This window comes from Silurus aristotelis, assembly GCF_946808225.1.
Source record: "Silurus aristotelis genome assembly, chromosome: 1".
Lineage (NCBI taxonomy): Eukaryota > Metazoa > Chordata > Actinopteri > Siluriformes > Siluridae > Silurus > Silurus aristotelis.
The window spans coordinates 12,587,466-12,603,417 of NC_139574.1; the positions used below are offsets into that span (position 1 = coordinate 12,587,466).

The following is a 15,952-nucleotide window of genomic DNA, read 5'->3' on the forward strand; positions in this document are numbered from 1 at the left end:
GGAATGATTTGTGATAGAAGAGTATCTGCAAGAGTGAAAGGGAAATTTTATAGGACTGTGGTGAGACCTGCGATGTTGTATGGTTTAGAGACAGTACCATTGACTAAAAGACAGGAGGTGGAGCTGGAGGTAGCAGAGCTGAAGATGTTGAGATTTTCATTAGGAGTGATGAAGATGGACAGGATTAGAAAAGAGGGGAACAGCGCATGTAGGACGTTTTGGAAACAAAGTGAGAGAGGCGAGATTGAGATGGTTTGGACATGTGCAGAGGAGAGACATGGGGTATATCAGTAGGAGAATGCTGAGGATGGATCCACCAGGAAGGAGGAAGAGAGGAAGTCCAAGGAGAAGGTTTATGAATGGGGTGAAGGAAGACATGCAGGTAGTTGGTTTGAAAGAGGCAGATGTAGAGGACTGAGTAGTATGGAGACGGATAATCCACTGTGGGAACCCCTAACGGGAGCAGCCGAAAGAAGGAGAAGAATATTTTTACACATCTCCTCTGAGTTAAAACTCTTGCACGTGAATGCCAATTAAATGAAAGTGTTAGGCACTGCCTTCAAGCAGTCAAGAGATTAAACCCCTGATCTTCTTTTACAGGTGGTCTGGGGTTTGAAAATTAAACTATGACACAGTCCACATCAGGTTTAGAAGCTATCTGTGGAACACATCCAGAGTAATGTGATTGTTTAACTTGTCATATAACTTATTAAATCACTGTAATTAACTTACTTTCAAAAAAATTTATTTTGCCTAGGAAATCTGACGCCACCTGAATAAAGCTTTTATTGTGCAACACAGTTCAAATGTGTTTGGATGCACACAACTGTTTAGAATTACTTTGGAAGCAATAAAATTTTTCCTTACACTTGAAGTAGGTTACACAAACCTGTTCCTGTATGACTGTGCCCCTGTGCACAAATTGAGCTCCAAAAAGTTAGGGTTTACATTGGTTGAATAGGAAGATCTTGTGATCTGTGATCTCAAGACCATTAAACACCTCTGAGATTAATTGAAACACGGACTGCACCATATATCAGTACCTGACTTTACTAAAACCCTTATGGATGATAGCACAAATCTCCACAAGCACACTTCAAAATCTAGTGTACTATCTTCTCGGAGGAGAGGAGGTTATCATAAGTGTAAATTGCACCTGAAGTTAAATCGGATGTTAAAAAAAAAAAAAAATCTTCTTCTTCTTCTTTCGGCTGCTCCCATTAGGGGTCGCCACAGTGGATCATCCATCTCCATACCACCCTGTCCTCTACATCTGCCGCTTTCACACCAACTACCTGCATGTCTTCCCTCACCACATCCGTGAACCTTCTCCTTGGCCTTCCTCTTTTCCTCCTACCTGGTGGCTCCATCCTCATGCATTCTTCTACCAATATAATTCATGTCCCTCCTCTGCACATGTCCAAACCATCTCAATCTCGCCTTGTCACCAAAACATCCTACATGCGCTGTCCCTCTAATAAACTAATTTCTAATCTTTTCCATCCTCGTCACACCCAACGAAAACCTTAACATCTTCAGCTCTGCTACCTCCAGCTCCACCTCCTGTCTTTTACTCAATGCCACTGTCTCTAATCCATACAACATCGCAGGTCTCACCACAGTCCTATACATTTTCCCTTTCATTCTTGCAGATACCCTACTATCACAAATCACTCCTGTCACTCTTCTCCACCCACTCCACCCTGCCTGCACTCTTTTCTTTACTTCTCTAACACACTCTCCATTACTTTGCACTGTTGACCCCAGGTACCTGAACTCCTCCACCTTCTCCAACTCTTCTCCCTGCAACCGCACCACTCCACTGCCCTCCCTCTCATTCACACACATGTACTCTGTCTTACTCCTACTGACTTTCATTCCCCTTCTCTCCAGCACATATCTCCACCTCTCCAGGCTCTTCTCAACCTGCTCGCTACTTTCACCACAAATCACAATATCATCCGCAAACATCATAGTCCAGGGAGACTCCTGTCTGACCTCTTCCGTCAACCTGTCCATCACCACTGCAAACAGGAGATGTAGTCCAACCTTCACCCTTAACCAGTCTGTCGTTCCTACTGCACACTTCACTGCTGTCACACTGTCCTCATACATGTCCTGCAAACATCCTCAAAGCAAATAAGGCATCTGTGGTGCTCTTCCTCGGCATGAAACCATACTGTTGCTCACAGATGGTCACTTCTTCTCTCAGCCTGGCTTCCACTACTCTTTCCCATAACTTCATGGTGTGACTGATCAACTTAATTCCCCTGTAGTTACTGCAGGTCTGCACATCTCCCTTATGCTTAAAGATCGGTACCAGCACACTTCTTCATTCCTTAGGCATCCTCCCACCTTCCAGAATCTTGTTAAACAATCTGGTTAAAAACTCCACTGCCATCTCCCCTAAACATCTCCATGCTTCTACAGGTATGTCATCTGGTCCAACCGACTTTCTACTCTTCATCCTCTTAATCGCTGCTCTCACTTCCTCCCTACTAATCCTTTCTACATCCTGCTTTACCAACTCCACATCATCCAACCTTCTCTCTCTCTGATTTTCCTCATTCATCAGCTGCTCAAAATACTCCCTCCACCTTCTCAACACACTCTCCTCACTAGTCAACACATTTCCCTCTCCATCCTTTATTGCTCTAACTTGCAGCACATCCTTCCCAGCTCGGTCCCTCTGCCTGGCCAAACGGTATAAATCCTTTTCTCCTTCCTTAGTGTCCAACCTCTCATACAGCTCCTCATATGCCTTTTCCTTGGCTTTCGCCACATCCCTCTTTACCTGCTGCCGCATCTCCTTGTACTCCATCCTACTTTTTTCATCACTTTGTCTATCCCACTTCTGTTATGCCAACCTCTTTCTCCTTATGCTTTCCTGCACTCCCTCACTCACCACGTCTCCTTGTCTTGCTTTCTATTTCCAGATGTCACACCAAGTACTTTTCTAGCTGCCGCCCTCATCACTCCTGCAGTAGTTGCCCAATCATCCAGCACCTCTTCACCACCACCAAGCCCCTGTCTGACCTCTTCCCTGAACCTCACACTACACTCTTCCTCCTTCAGTTTCCACCATCTTATTCTTCTTTCAGTCCTCACTCTCCTCCTCTTCTTCTTCGTCTCCAAAACCATCCTACAGACCACCATCCGATGCTGTCTAGCTACACTGTCCCCTGCCAACACCTTACAGTCTCCAATCTCCTTCAGGTTGCATCTCCTGCATAGCACATAGTCCACTGTATCTAATTCACTTCAGAATCTTTCCTTCTCCTCCATCTCACAGCCAACTTGTGGAGCATAGGCACTGATGACATTTATCATCATCCCTTTAACTTCCACCTTCACGATCATCACCCTATCAGAAACTCTCTTCACCTCCACTACACTCTTACTGTACTCTTCCTTCAGAATCACCCCTACACCATTTCTCTTTCCATCCACACCATGATAAAACAGTTTAAACCCACCTCCAATGTTCCTGGCCTTACTCCCTTTCCACTTGGTCTCCTGAACACATAACATATCTACCTTTCTACTCTCCATCATATCAGCTATCTCTCTTCCTTTACCCGTCATAGTACCAACATTTAAAGTACCAACCCAAACCTCAACTTTCTCAACACTGCTCCTTTCCCTGCCATCTACGTAGACGTCTTCCTCCTCTCCTTCTCCTCCTTCGGCCAACAGTAGCCCAATTTTCACCGGTACCCTGTCAGCTACAATACCTGTGGCGGTCGTTGTTAACCCGGGCCTCGACCGATCTGGTATGAAATTCTCATTTGTGATCCGCATATTTGATTTGGCACATGTTTTACGCTGGATGCCCTTCCTAACGCAACCCTCCCCATTTACCCGGGCTTGGGATCGGCACTAAGAGTGCATTTGCTTGTGCATCCATAATGGCTGGGTTGTTCAAAAAACAAAAATAAAAATCGTATACAGTTGTCCACAAACCTTTGTCAATACAGGGTATATAATAATAACATAATATCCACATGGATTGCCCGGCATAAGTTAGATAATACTAAATCAGTATACATGTAGCAGGCCATGATCCAAAAAAATGAAATCATCATAGGCACAATGCTGGAACAAAGCATTGCAATGTAACATAGATAATCCTGAATATAAATGGTGTAATGTGATTGCAAGCAGGTAAGTACCATTACTAATTGCAGAGATAGGTGCATGGGTTGTACATTTGATGAGACTGTGGGCTGAGAAATATAGGAGTTTATGACACATGCACATCTCACTGTGCATAAGTTGTACATAAAATGTATCTCTCTTTATTCTAAAGTCTTAAACTTTATATCTGTGACAAAAAATGTGAATTTGAAAAAGATAACACTCGAATTAAAAAATATATATATCCAATGCAATAATAAATCCCCTTCCCCAGCTATTATCAAGCGAATTCCTGAGCTGCTTCCCTGTGAAACATGTCGAGCTCCAAAGAAAAAAAGTCGAGCACCAAAGAAAAAAAACTGTTTGTGTCAAAATTACTCCAAAAGATCACTGTGAACTGGCAATAACAGATGGAACTCTGCAAATTGTGCTACAAAGGAATGCAGTAGCTAAAGCAATTTTCCTTATTAAGACCCCCTGTTTCTTATTTTTCAACTCATTTCATTCCATTTAAGAAGACAGATTGAGCTTGCTTCATTTGCATTTTGTTGCATGTGTGTACAGTCAGTGTTTGTGTATGTGCGTGTGTGTGTGTGAGTGAGAGTGTGAACCTTTTTTTGTCTTGGCAGCTGTTAAATTCTGCCACTTGTCTGAGCAGCATGTGTTTTAATAGCTGTTACCCCACTGCTTTATAACCTACTCACTTAGCCTATCCCAGCCCAGCCCAGCCCAGCCCAGCTGAGCCAAGCAAACCCAAGCCAAGACAACCTAAGTAGTGTCTACTGCATGTTCATAGCACATTTGCATTTATTTTTCAATCTCTGGTAATATGCAAAATTTACAGAAGCCAGGCACGTACTTTAAATCAAGCTTATCTGGAGGCTGTAAACAAAATACAGATATCTGATGTCCTAGATAAGATTTTAATGACCAGAAGTTCCCATCAGCCAGCCTGTTATCCTGAAATTATATCAGACTGTCCCATGCAACAGATAAATCAAACCTGCTATACACAGTTAAAAAAGATCGACTGTAGATGAATATTGAACAGTGTTTAAAGTAAAATTTGATTATTTTTACCTTGCTATTGCTACTACCTTAACAGTCACAATCACAGTTCAGTGCTACAATTTTCCAACCTGATGTCAGAGCTGTTGGTTCAGCTGAGGACTCTCAAACATTGATCATGAGTTTTACTGAAACAGACTCTCAGACACAAGCAAAGATAATTAGATAGAGTTATCTCCAGGCCAGGATGCAGGGCATTCACTTAGGAGGCCAGAAGGAATCTGGATATCATACTGTACAAGCTGAAAATGTGAACTGTTTACTTCCTACATTAAATTGTATGCAACTAAGAAACAGAAAAAGGACGCTACATTGTGGTTCTTTTATCGTACCAAGACATCAATGGCAAATATTCAAACACAGCATGAGTCCTGCCAGATGAACTTCAAACATCAGATTATTCATTTTCCTCCCAGCACAATACAGCCCTAAAGATGTTTAGATTCTGCACCTATCGGAACATCTCTTGTTTCCTGTCTGGTGCTGAGTTTTTCTTTTCATGGCAGAGCGTGAGGAAGACGAACACATTCCAATTTATATGTAAACACAGCCGTGACACAGGAATGTGCACGCGTGCGACAGCACCGAATCATAATTCTAAATCACTTTACTGGACACAGGAAGTAGCTCTTCTTCAGAGCTAGAAGAATTTCAGAATCTCATATAGCACAATATAGCAGTCATATGATAGTAGGCATATTCTGCATACAATTCCTCTTTATTCAGAGGTACATGCATACATGTTTTACACCATTACCTAGGAAAAGGCATAATAATTTACAAGAGAAATGATTGTGAGATGTGTTCCATTAGATTGTTTGGTGTGGAACTGTGATCAGGGAAGTATTTAAAAAATGAACCAAAAGTTCTGCTTAAGTAAAATGACACAATGACACAATGACACTTTCAGTGCCTCCTCTCAAACATCACTTATCCTAAAGGCTTTGTAATGAGCTTAGCCGACAAAGCCCGCCTGACCTTTCTCGTGCACCACACTATCCAGGTTGGCTTCAGATGTAATCTTACTGGTTGACAGGTAATCAGTTAAAAACAGCAAGAAACACATGCAGCTCAGAATTACATGACTAATTTTATTGACACTGAGCTCTGTATCTCTTATGCCATCAGCCATGCCATAGGTGACACCTGAAGGACTATTAATCAGCACAGAAGCGCCAATATATATATATATATATATATATATATATATATATATATATATATATATATATATATATATATATATATATTGGCATGTGTTCTATAAATAATAAATGTTCTGCTTAACCATAATTATATGATGCATTATTTTGCATGAGGAAAATGCCAAACTTGGCATTAATACAATAGAAAACAGGTAGCATAGTATGGAATACTTAAAAAAAAAAACATTGTAAATGCACAAAAATGCACTGACTATTTCATACTGTAAAATCATTGTTCTATATGAACACCACCATAATAAGAAAGCAGTTAGCTAGAAAAATTCGCAACGGCTTTGTCTTGTGAGAAACTATTTTATTAAACTAGAAAATAATTATATGCCTCAATATGAGCTTTCTTTGCTCATTTTGACCAAGGGTGGAATGCACTGTATGTGAGGAGGTGTGGAAACGAATAAGTGTCCACATTAGCTAGGAGATAGACTCTTGATCCTTGTAATTCTCTTGTAAAGATCGAATCAGTATTCAGGCATCCGGATTTGCTGTCAATAAAAAACGTGACCAATTACACTGCATTTCGACGTTTTAAAATAGGCTTACTTAATGCACTCTCTGCCCTTGATTAAAATGCACTCATTTCATTCTGACAACAAGAGGGGAAAATAGAGAGAGAGAGAGAGAGAGAGAGAGAGAGAGAGAGAGAGAGAGAGAGAGAGAGAGAGAGAGCTTTAAATAAATAGTGTTATACAGTGTATTTTAGGTTCAAATGGATAGAAAGTTGGAGGAAAGCCCTAGAGTGAACATGATTTCCGACTGAACTCACATCTATACTTACATTAAATGAGCATTTATCGTGTCAGCACTCTTGAAACTTCTTCAGTTCTCTCTTTTACTGCTCTCTATCTGGATGTTGGTTGTGTAAAGAGTACAAATTACAAACAATCAGTGTCGGTGCGAGTGGAAGGTCAGCACTGATTTGACTGGATTAGATTGTGAATGATGATAAATGAGAGTCCATTGAAACTGCCATCTGTACACAGCCACTGGGAGTTAACCAACATCACTGTAAGTGGTGCAGGTGACAGGGCTGTGTGCCTCTGTGTGTGTGTGTGTGTGTGTGTGTGTGTGTGTGTGTGTGTGTGTGTGTGTGTGTGTGTGTGTGTGTGTGTGTGTGTGTGTGTGTGTGTGTGTGTGTGTGTGATTATCATCCTCTTGCCTTGTCTGTGGGCACATGGTAACTTCTCTCCTCACCACAGAGGACATTCTAGTGTAGACTTTTAGCCTTTATTTTTCTGTAGAAAACTTCTTGTTGCTAAATTGGCTTTCCAAGAAAGTATGTAAAGCCAGCTACATTTGTATATTTAACTTTAAAAATTAAGCTTTTTCCCATAGCACCTAAAGAGGTGAAAAAGTCAGAGCGCAATTGCAAAAGCTATTTTGCTAGTGAAGGCGTTTCATAATCCAGTCAGATTTCCCACTTTGCTATAATGTCCTATGCAAAAAAAAAATATTCTGGCACACCTTAGCTGCGTAAAAAAGAAAAAGGAAGAAGAAAGAAAGAAAGATGCTTTTTCACTTTCACTTTTTTTTACATGTACTTTACAGCCCAGCGAAATTCTTTCTTAGCATATTTCATCGATGTAAGGAAGCCATGGTCAGAGAGCAGGGTCAGCGATGTTGGACAACCCTGGAGCACAGAGGGTTAAGGGCCCTGGTAAGGGGCTCCAAAAGTTTTAGCTTGAAATACCAGGGCTTGAAAGTAACCCAGAACTGTAACCACTGAACCACTACTTCCCTAATATAATATCCTTTGCTCTTTTGGAGGTTCTCAAGGTGGGAGTCAGGGACTTTTTGTCCTTCTTATTGTTTGTTGATGTTTGCATTTCGGGGCAGTTAATGATTCCCTTCAAGAATGTTTAGCAATACTATACTAGAGACAGACCACTGCTTGAAATATAAATGGGACAGCATGTTACTCTCAGCATGGCAGCTCTATGACGTAAGTCTCACCACTAGGTAATGACGTTTGTGGAACCGTGTGAGACATTCTATCACATTCTTGCACTGACACATGCACAAATTTGGATGCACATCGCTTGGTTTATAATGATGAAATGGCCATGCACAGGAGCTGGAACACCTCCAAAAAAGACCCTGTTTTACTTTACTGCCATCTTTGTCAGATTTTAACAGTGATGTCAAATTCATATTTATTACATCACAATGTTGACCCATTTCTGCTATATGGGCTTGTCATCTGAATAGATATGTAGATCCTGACTGAAAAGCACTGCTTGGGAACATCAACAACATAGACACAAAGTGGACTGAATTTACTATGGGTGTTTTTGCACCAGCCTTAAACAGAAAGACTACCTGTACAGTTGAGGAAGGATGGTGAGCTAATTATTGATTTACACCAAACTGAGAGGAAGGACCAAAACTAGAATGAACATGACAAAAGAATGCACAGTTCAAGTCTTCATCTATACAAATTCAGTACATCCGAAAAGTATTCACAGCACTTTACTTTTTCCACATTTTGGTATGTTACAGTCTTATTTCAAAATGGATTAAATTCATTATTTTCACCAAAATTCTACAAACAATACCCCATAATGACAATGGGAAAGAATTGTATTGGAAATCTTTGAAAATGTATTAAAAAAAAAAAAATTTACATAAGTATTTGCAGCCTTTGCTCAATATTTTGTTGATGCACCTTTGGCCTTAATTACAGCCTTAAGCCTTTTTGAGTTTGATGCTACATGCTTGGCACACCTATTTCTGGGCAATTTCTCCCATTCTTCTTTGCAGAACCTCTCAAGCTCCACCAGGTTGGATAGGATGCGTCAGTGCACAGCAATTTTTAGATCTCTCCAGAGATGATCAATTGTGTTCAAGTCTGGGCTCTGGCTGGGCCAATCAAGGACATTCACAGAGTCGTCCTGTAGCCACTCCTTTGTTATCTTGGCTGTGTGCTTAGGGTCATTGTCCTGTTGAAAGATGAACCGTCACCCCAGTCTGTGGTCCAGAGCACTCTGAAGCAGGTTTTCATCAAGGATGTCTCTGTACGCTGCTGCATTTATCTTTTTTCTAGATCAGGACTGGTCTTCCAGTTCCTGCCACTGAAAAGCATCCCAACAGCGTGATGCTGCCACCACCATGCTTCACTGTAGGGATGGTATTGACCAGGTGATAAGTGTTGCCTTGTTTCCTACAGACATGACAATAATCTTTGTTTTTCATAGTCTGAGAGACTTTCAGGTGCCTTTTGGCAAACTCCAGGCGGACTGTCATGTGCCTTTTACTGAGGAGTGGCTTCCATCTGTCATACATGCCTGATTGGTGGAGTGCTGCAGAGATGGTTGTTCTTCTTGAAGGTACTCCTTTCCCTACAGAGAAACATGTTCTCTGACATGCAGTGTTAACTATGGGACCGTATATAGACTGGTGTGTGTCTTTCCAAATCATGTCCAATCAACTGAATTTACCACAGGTGGACTCCAAACAAGTTGTAGAACACCTTAAGGATGATCACAACAGGATGCACCTGAGCTCAATTTTGGGTGTCATGGCAAAGGCTTTGAATACTTATGCACATTTTTGTTTTTTATTTGTAATACATTTGCAAAGATTTCATACAAACTTACTTCACATTGTCATTATGGGGTATTGTTTGTAGAATTTTGAGTAAAACAATGAGGTCAATACATTTTTGAAATAAGACTGTAACATAACAAAATGTGGAAAAAGTGAAGTGCTGTGAATCATTTCTGGGTGCACTGTATATGATTACATTGAAAACTACAATGAGAAAAAGACAAAGAATGATAAAAATAATGTGTTGTGTCAATGTGAAATCATTACATGTTTTGAATATTGTCCTATTTATCAAGCATTTTCTTTTAAAATATTCTAATAAACCAAATATAGGATTATTAAACCTATTTCAAGTATTGATTTCAGACTTCAGACTGAGCAATATTGTCCAGAAATTGGTTCAATGATCTTATATTTGGTTTAGTGTAATCTTATGATACAGAAACCCACAACCCCAATCCAAAAAACAGTTGGGAAATGGAAATAAATGGAATGTAATGATTTACAAATATCATAAGCTCATATTTTATTCTCAGTAGATCTTAGAAAACCAAATTAAAATCAAATGTTCAAACTAAGGAAATGAAAAAAAAAAAAAGGTTATTTAGAATTTTATATGTGGAACATGTAAATATACATCTGGGAACTAAGGAGACCATTTGTTGATGTTTTGGAAGAGGAGTTTTGTTCCATTTCTGTCTCATACTGGAGTCTAGCTGCACAGTCCTGGGTCTTCTTTGTCTTATATTTTATTTCATGATGCCACAATTTTTTTTATTTGTTAAAAGGTCTGAGCGCAGTCAGGCCATTTCAGCATCAGGACTCTTCTACTACAAAGCCATGCTAATATAATAGGCACTTAAAAGCGCTAATGCACCCAATACTATCAGAGACATAAACTGAGCGCTGATAACAAGAGCTGATCATATAGTCCCTTTCCTCTTTAGTTTTTAGGATGTCCATGGTTTCCGAAAGGAATCAAATATTTCAATTTGCCTGACCACAGAACAGTTTTCCACTTTGCCCCAGTCCATTTTAAATGAGTTGTGGCTCAGAAAAGGCAGATTATGTTCAAACATAGATTCTTCTCCCCTGTATTTGTGTATAGCACGACAAACTGTGTTCACAGACAGTGTTTTTTTGGAGATGTTTCTTAGCCAATACAATGATTTCCATTACATCATGTCTGTTTTTAATGCAGTGCCACCCGAGGGCCCGAAGATCACGAACATTCAATATTGATTTTTGTTCTTGCTCTTAGTACATAGTAATTTATCCAGATTCTTTGAAACTATTAATGATTAAGTGTGCTTTAGAAGAGTTGATGAGATATCAAACTCTTCACAATTTTATGTTAAGGAAAATTATTCTGAATGATTCTGTTTCACAATTTGTAGATGCAGTTTTTTAGATTGGTGAACCTCTGCCCATTTTATTTTTTTACCTCTGAGAGACTCTGCTTCTCTAAGATACTCTTTGTGTTTATCTAATCATGTTATTGACCTGTTGCCAGTAAAAGGAATTAGCTGCAAAAAAATAGAATAGCCTTTTTTTTTTTACATATACATTCCATCACAGTGAAATTATTCTCTTCACATATCCCAGCTTGTTTGGAAGCTGGGGTTAGCCATGATACAGTGCCCCTAGAAATCAGAGGGTTAAGGGGCTTGATCAAGGGCCTAAGAGTGGCAGCTTGGCGATACATGGGCTTGAACCCCCAACCTTCCATTCAGTAACCATTTTCCTCCAGCTATTACTTTTTAGTAACACTTACTTTTGCAGCCTTTTGTTGCCCCGTCCCAATTTGTTTGAAACCTGTTGCAGCCATTAAATTTAAAATGATATTTTCCCTAAAAAGGTATATTTCCTAAGTTTTACCATTTCAAATGTGTTGTATGTTCTGTGCATGAAAAATAAGATGTGTAAATCATTTCATTTTGTTTTTATTTCCATTTTAAACAGCATTCCAATTTGTTGTGGAAAAAAACATTTTGAGAAAATACAGTATTAGTCTTAGAGTAAGTATACAGTATACATGCTTTTGCCTTCTTAAGTGTGTAGACGTTATGCAAAGTGAGAACTACCTTGTGTTTTCTACTTGGCAACAACAAGTGCTTGATCCAGTGGAGCTCTTGAGCAGTGTTATGGTTTGCACTGACATTGCACAGATTACTGTGCAGGGTACTGGCAATGTTCGCTTCGAGACAGGTATATGTTTCAACTTGAACTTAAAAATTTTTTGTGGTACATAGTATTACTGCCACCAAAATTTGAAATTAATCAGCTCTTATTTTATCTATTCAATGTACAGTGTGCTAACAGAAGAGAGTTAAATAAATGAAAGCCCGGTTATGCCCTCTAGTGGTAGAGGGTTTGCTTGTTTGCTGTATCAAATTTCTTAAGCTATAAAATAACACCATATTTGTTGTCCCCTTTTGCTGTAGTTGGTTGTCTCCTTCTTTGATATATTACATGCTCCTTGTTTTTCTAGTTGATATCCAGTGTGTTTACATGACTGCAAATGCCTTGTAAATAACCTGTACAAATATTTAAGTCCACAGACCATAGGTCTTCTTTTCCAGCCCATCATCACTCCTGTTACAGGATATATTTGTGCTTCAAACATGTGTTACTAAAGTATCCATCATGGCTAGGGCACGTTTTTACAGTCATGAGTAATCTTAGTTACCTTGAAAAATGTCACCATGGCAGAAATGTTATCCAAATATGTCAGATAGTCTATAAACGTGATAGAGAGGACATTAGTGTGATGCATGGTGGTAATGAAAGGTCTCGTTATGTTCAGAATTATATATTTTTTTACCATGGCATCATCAGAGTTCAGGACATGGCAAGGATTTTGTGGGAAAAATAAGTTTTGGCATAAAATAGTACTTCAGTTTTTTATAGAAATAGAAACACAAATAAAAATAGAAATACATTATTATGGTGTAAATGAACTTTTAGAGAGCTCACCTTGGTAAAAACTATTTTTAGAACCTACATTTAGATTCCAGGAGCCATCTCTCTTTTTTTATATTATACATATTTTAATATAGTTATGTTCATATTTTGTATGACCTTTTTCCCTCATGCATGGGTATCTTTACTCTCTAACCACTAGCTTGTACGCTTACTATTTTTTTCCACTAGATGGCAGCATATCATCTCATTACACCTTTGCTGCGACGTACTTTGCCAATATGCCCAGCCTTGGCGTTTAAGATGAGCTTTTGATGTGGTATTAAAATAATGTAAAACCCCTTTTTCCCCTTTCTTTAAAAGTAAGTCCAACAAAAAGTAATGTGTATTGCAGTAAAACAAAGTTAAATATTATTTATATTATCTAAATTCATTCATTAATTTTCTCCCGCTTATCCGTAATTCGGGTCGCAGGGGCAGCAGTCTAAGCAGGCCCCCGCCTCCACTGCTGCCCAATCCTCATAGCACCGTCCCTTACGGTCCCTCCTGCAGGTGGTGAGCCCACGGGAAGGCGGCCCCACGGACCTTGATATTTCCCTCGTAAGGGACCCCCGGAGCATAATTATCTAAATCAAAATAGTATTTCTTTTGGGGTAATTCTAATTATATAATTATAATTTTTAACTATAAACAGGTGATATTTGTACATTATATATTGTATAACCAGTTCATATATGTACAGGTTAATTTACATTAGACTTTAACAAATAAATTAAAAAAATTTATTATAAAAACATATACGACTATCTAAATTAATAGAGGTTTGAGAGACAATTAGGCATGGTAAGTTTATTGATGTTTATTTTAAAAGTACATTCTAACTGCACAAATTGGATCGAGCCTTTAAAACCAGCAATATACAAAAACAGAATGAAGATTATTAACTTATTAAAAAGGTAATTGCAGATTCAAACCAATTACTTAATATCTAAGCTTATAGCTGAGGTTGTTCCTTGCTTTATTGCCCTCTAGTGGAATAGTCAAGACTAGCAATTTACAAATCCTTTGATTTATTTAAATAGACAGATCCTAAATTCTTTTTCAGGCTGCTTCTCTCACATATTTGGTCCCCATAAAGTAAGACTTTAATTAGATTTTTACTGAATATGGAGAACTGAAATGGTGAACTCAGTTTTAAAGGTCAGAATTAAAAAATTAATAAGTGATAAAAAACATCTCTCTCTCTCTCTCTCTCTCTCTCTCTCTCTCTCTCTCTCTCTCTCTCTCTCTCTCTCTCTCTCTCTTTCTCTATCTTTATGATTTATATCTTACTATTTACTCCCACAACATTTTGTGTCCTTTAAGATCCCATCCCAGATGCACATCTTTACACAACACACGTCTCCACATGTTTCAGGTCTCTGGCTGAATGATATAGTTTTATGTTCTGGCACTGGATTAAATTCTTCCCTGTAGAACGGGGAACCCCACTTTATTGAGCTATTTCTCTTTACCCCTGTTTTTTATCACTTTGATGAAGGCATCATCAATAACATGAACTCTAACTTGAACCAGAACATTCAGATCCATGTTTACAACCTCACAAATCCACAGTCATCGCTACTAAGCTTTAATGCAATCCTAGGATTATTTGTCACCCAGTTGCTTATAGGCCAGTACATCATACTCTATATAATCTATAATGTGCATAGGGCTTGTGTGTATGTGTGTGTGTGTTATAAAATATGTGGCACAAATGCAGGAGAGAAATCCTATTTGCTTGGCTTTTTTACTTAAGTATTCATGTTTGAATCCCAGTTCCATATTTCATGTTAATAAATTCACAATCCGTTGTCATTTCCAATAACATGAGACGATTTGTCTTCCCTATAGACCAGTGCATCAACCTACACAAATAAAAAATGGAATCTTCAAGTAATTCTGGTTTGACCCTTTATATATACACTTTATGGGCAAAAGTACACAAGGCACACAATTGTATAGGATGTCTTTTGGTTCGTTACTGTACTTAAGTATGTTTTTCGTGTATCTGTATTTTACAAAAGTATTCTCCATTCGGGGAGACGTTAACTTTAACATCACTACATTTCAAAGTTAAATATTATACTTTTTACTCAAATACATTTAGCAAAATTATTCGTTTCCTTTTTATTTATGACTGGATAAAAACTTAACTGGTCAAACACACAGCAATCCACCAATCAGGGTCGAGCGCACACTCTGTTCAGAACTCGTTTTGATTGCCACTTGGTGGCATCTAATTATCACCAATATACAGTTCAACAACAGTTCAACAGCAAGCAGAACATTTTGAGAGGAATAAATGATGGAAGAAAATTCTGACTCGAACCTGCCACAACACCTGTGACCTTATTTGCATAATATTTTTTTAAGTACTTTGGTTAAGAAAAGAAGGTTTTGGGCTCATGATCATTTTAATAGATACCAATCAGTGTTTGACTCATTAATATCATTCTGTTATTAGATCGGTGTGCTGAGAGTCTTTTCACATAAACAGTTAATTAAGTAAGAGTCTTATAATAAACAGATAACTGATAATAACAAAAACAATAATTGGAACATTCTAGCCATAATAAATCATAGTACTTTTAATACTTAAGTACATTTGAAGGCAAATATACTTTTACTCAAGACTTCTTCTTCTTCTTCTTTTGGCTTCTCCTATTAGGGGTCGCCACAGCGGATCATCCTTCTTCATTACGAACCTGTCCTGTACATCTGCCTCTTTCACCCCAACCACCTGCATGTCTTCCCTCACAACATCCATAAACCTCCTCCTTGGCCTTCCTCTTTTCCTCCTTCCTGGTGGCTCCATCCTCAGCATTCTCCTACCGATATACCCCATGTCACTCCTTTTCACATGTCCAAACCATCTCAATCTCTCCTCTCTCACCTTGTCTCCAAAACATGCGCTGTCCCTCTAAAAAACTTATTTCTAATCCTGTCCATCCTCGTCACTCCCGAAGAAAACCTCAACATCTTCAGCTCTGCTATTTCCAGCTCCGCTTCCTGTCTTT

The 15,952-nt window shown here is 38.8% G+C and overlaps 2 protein-coding genes across 3 annotated transcripts in view; one reads left to right on the plus strand and one right to left on the minus strand.

Moving 5' to 3' along the window:
- Window positions 1–5,768, minus strand: part of slc12a7b (solute carrier family 12 member 7b) — a 335,443-nt gene extending 329,675 nt beyond the window's left edge. The window contains exon 1 of the mRNA XM_083544796.1: window positions 5,765–5,768. The gene's annotated coding sequence lies outside the window, so the exon portion shown is untranslated. The remainder of the gene's footprint in view (window positions 1–5,764) is intronic.
- Window positions 1–15,952, plus strand: part of kcnh2b (potassium voltage-gated channel, subfamily H (eag-related), member 2b) — a 256,890-nt gene that overhangs the window by 119,764 nt on the left and 121,174 nt on the right. The gene's annotated exons all lie outside the window — the stretch shown is intronic.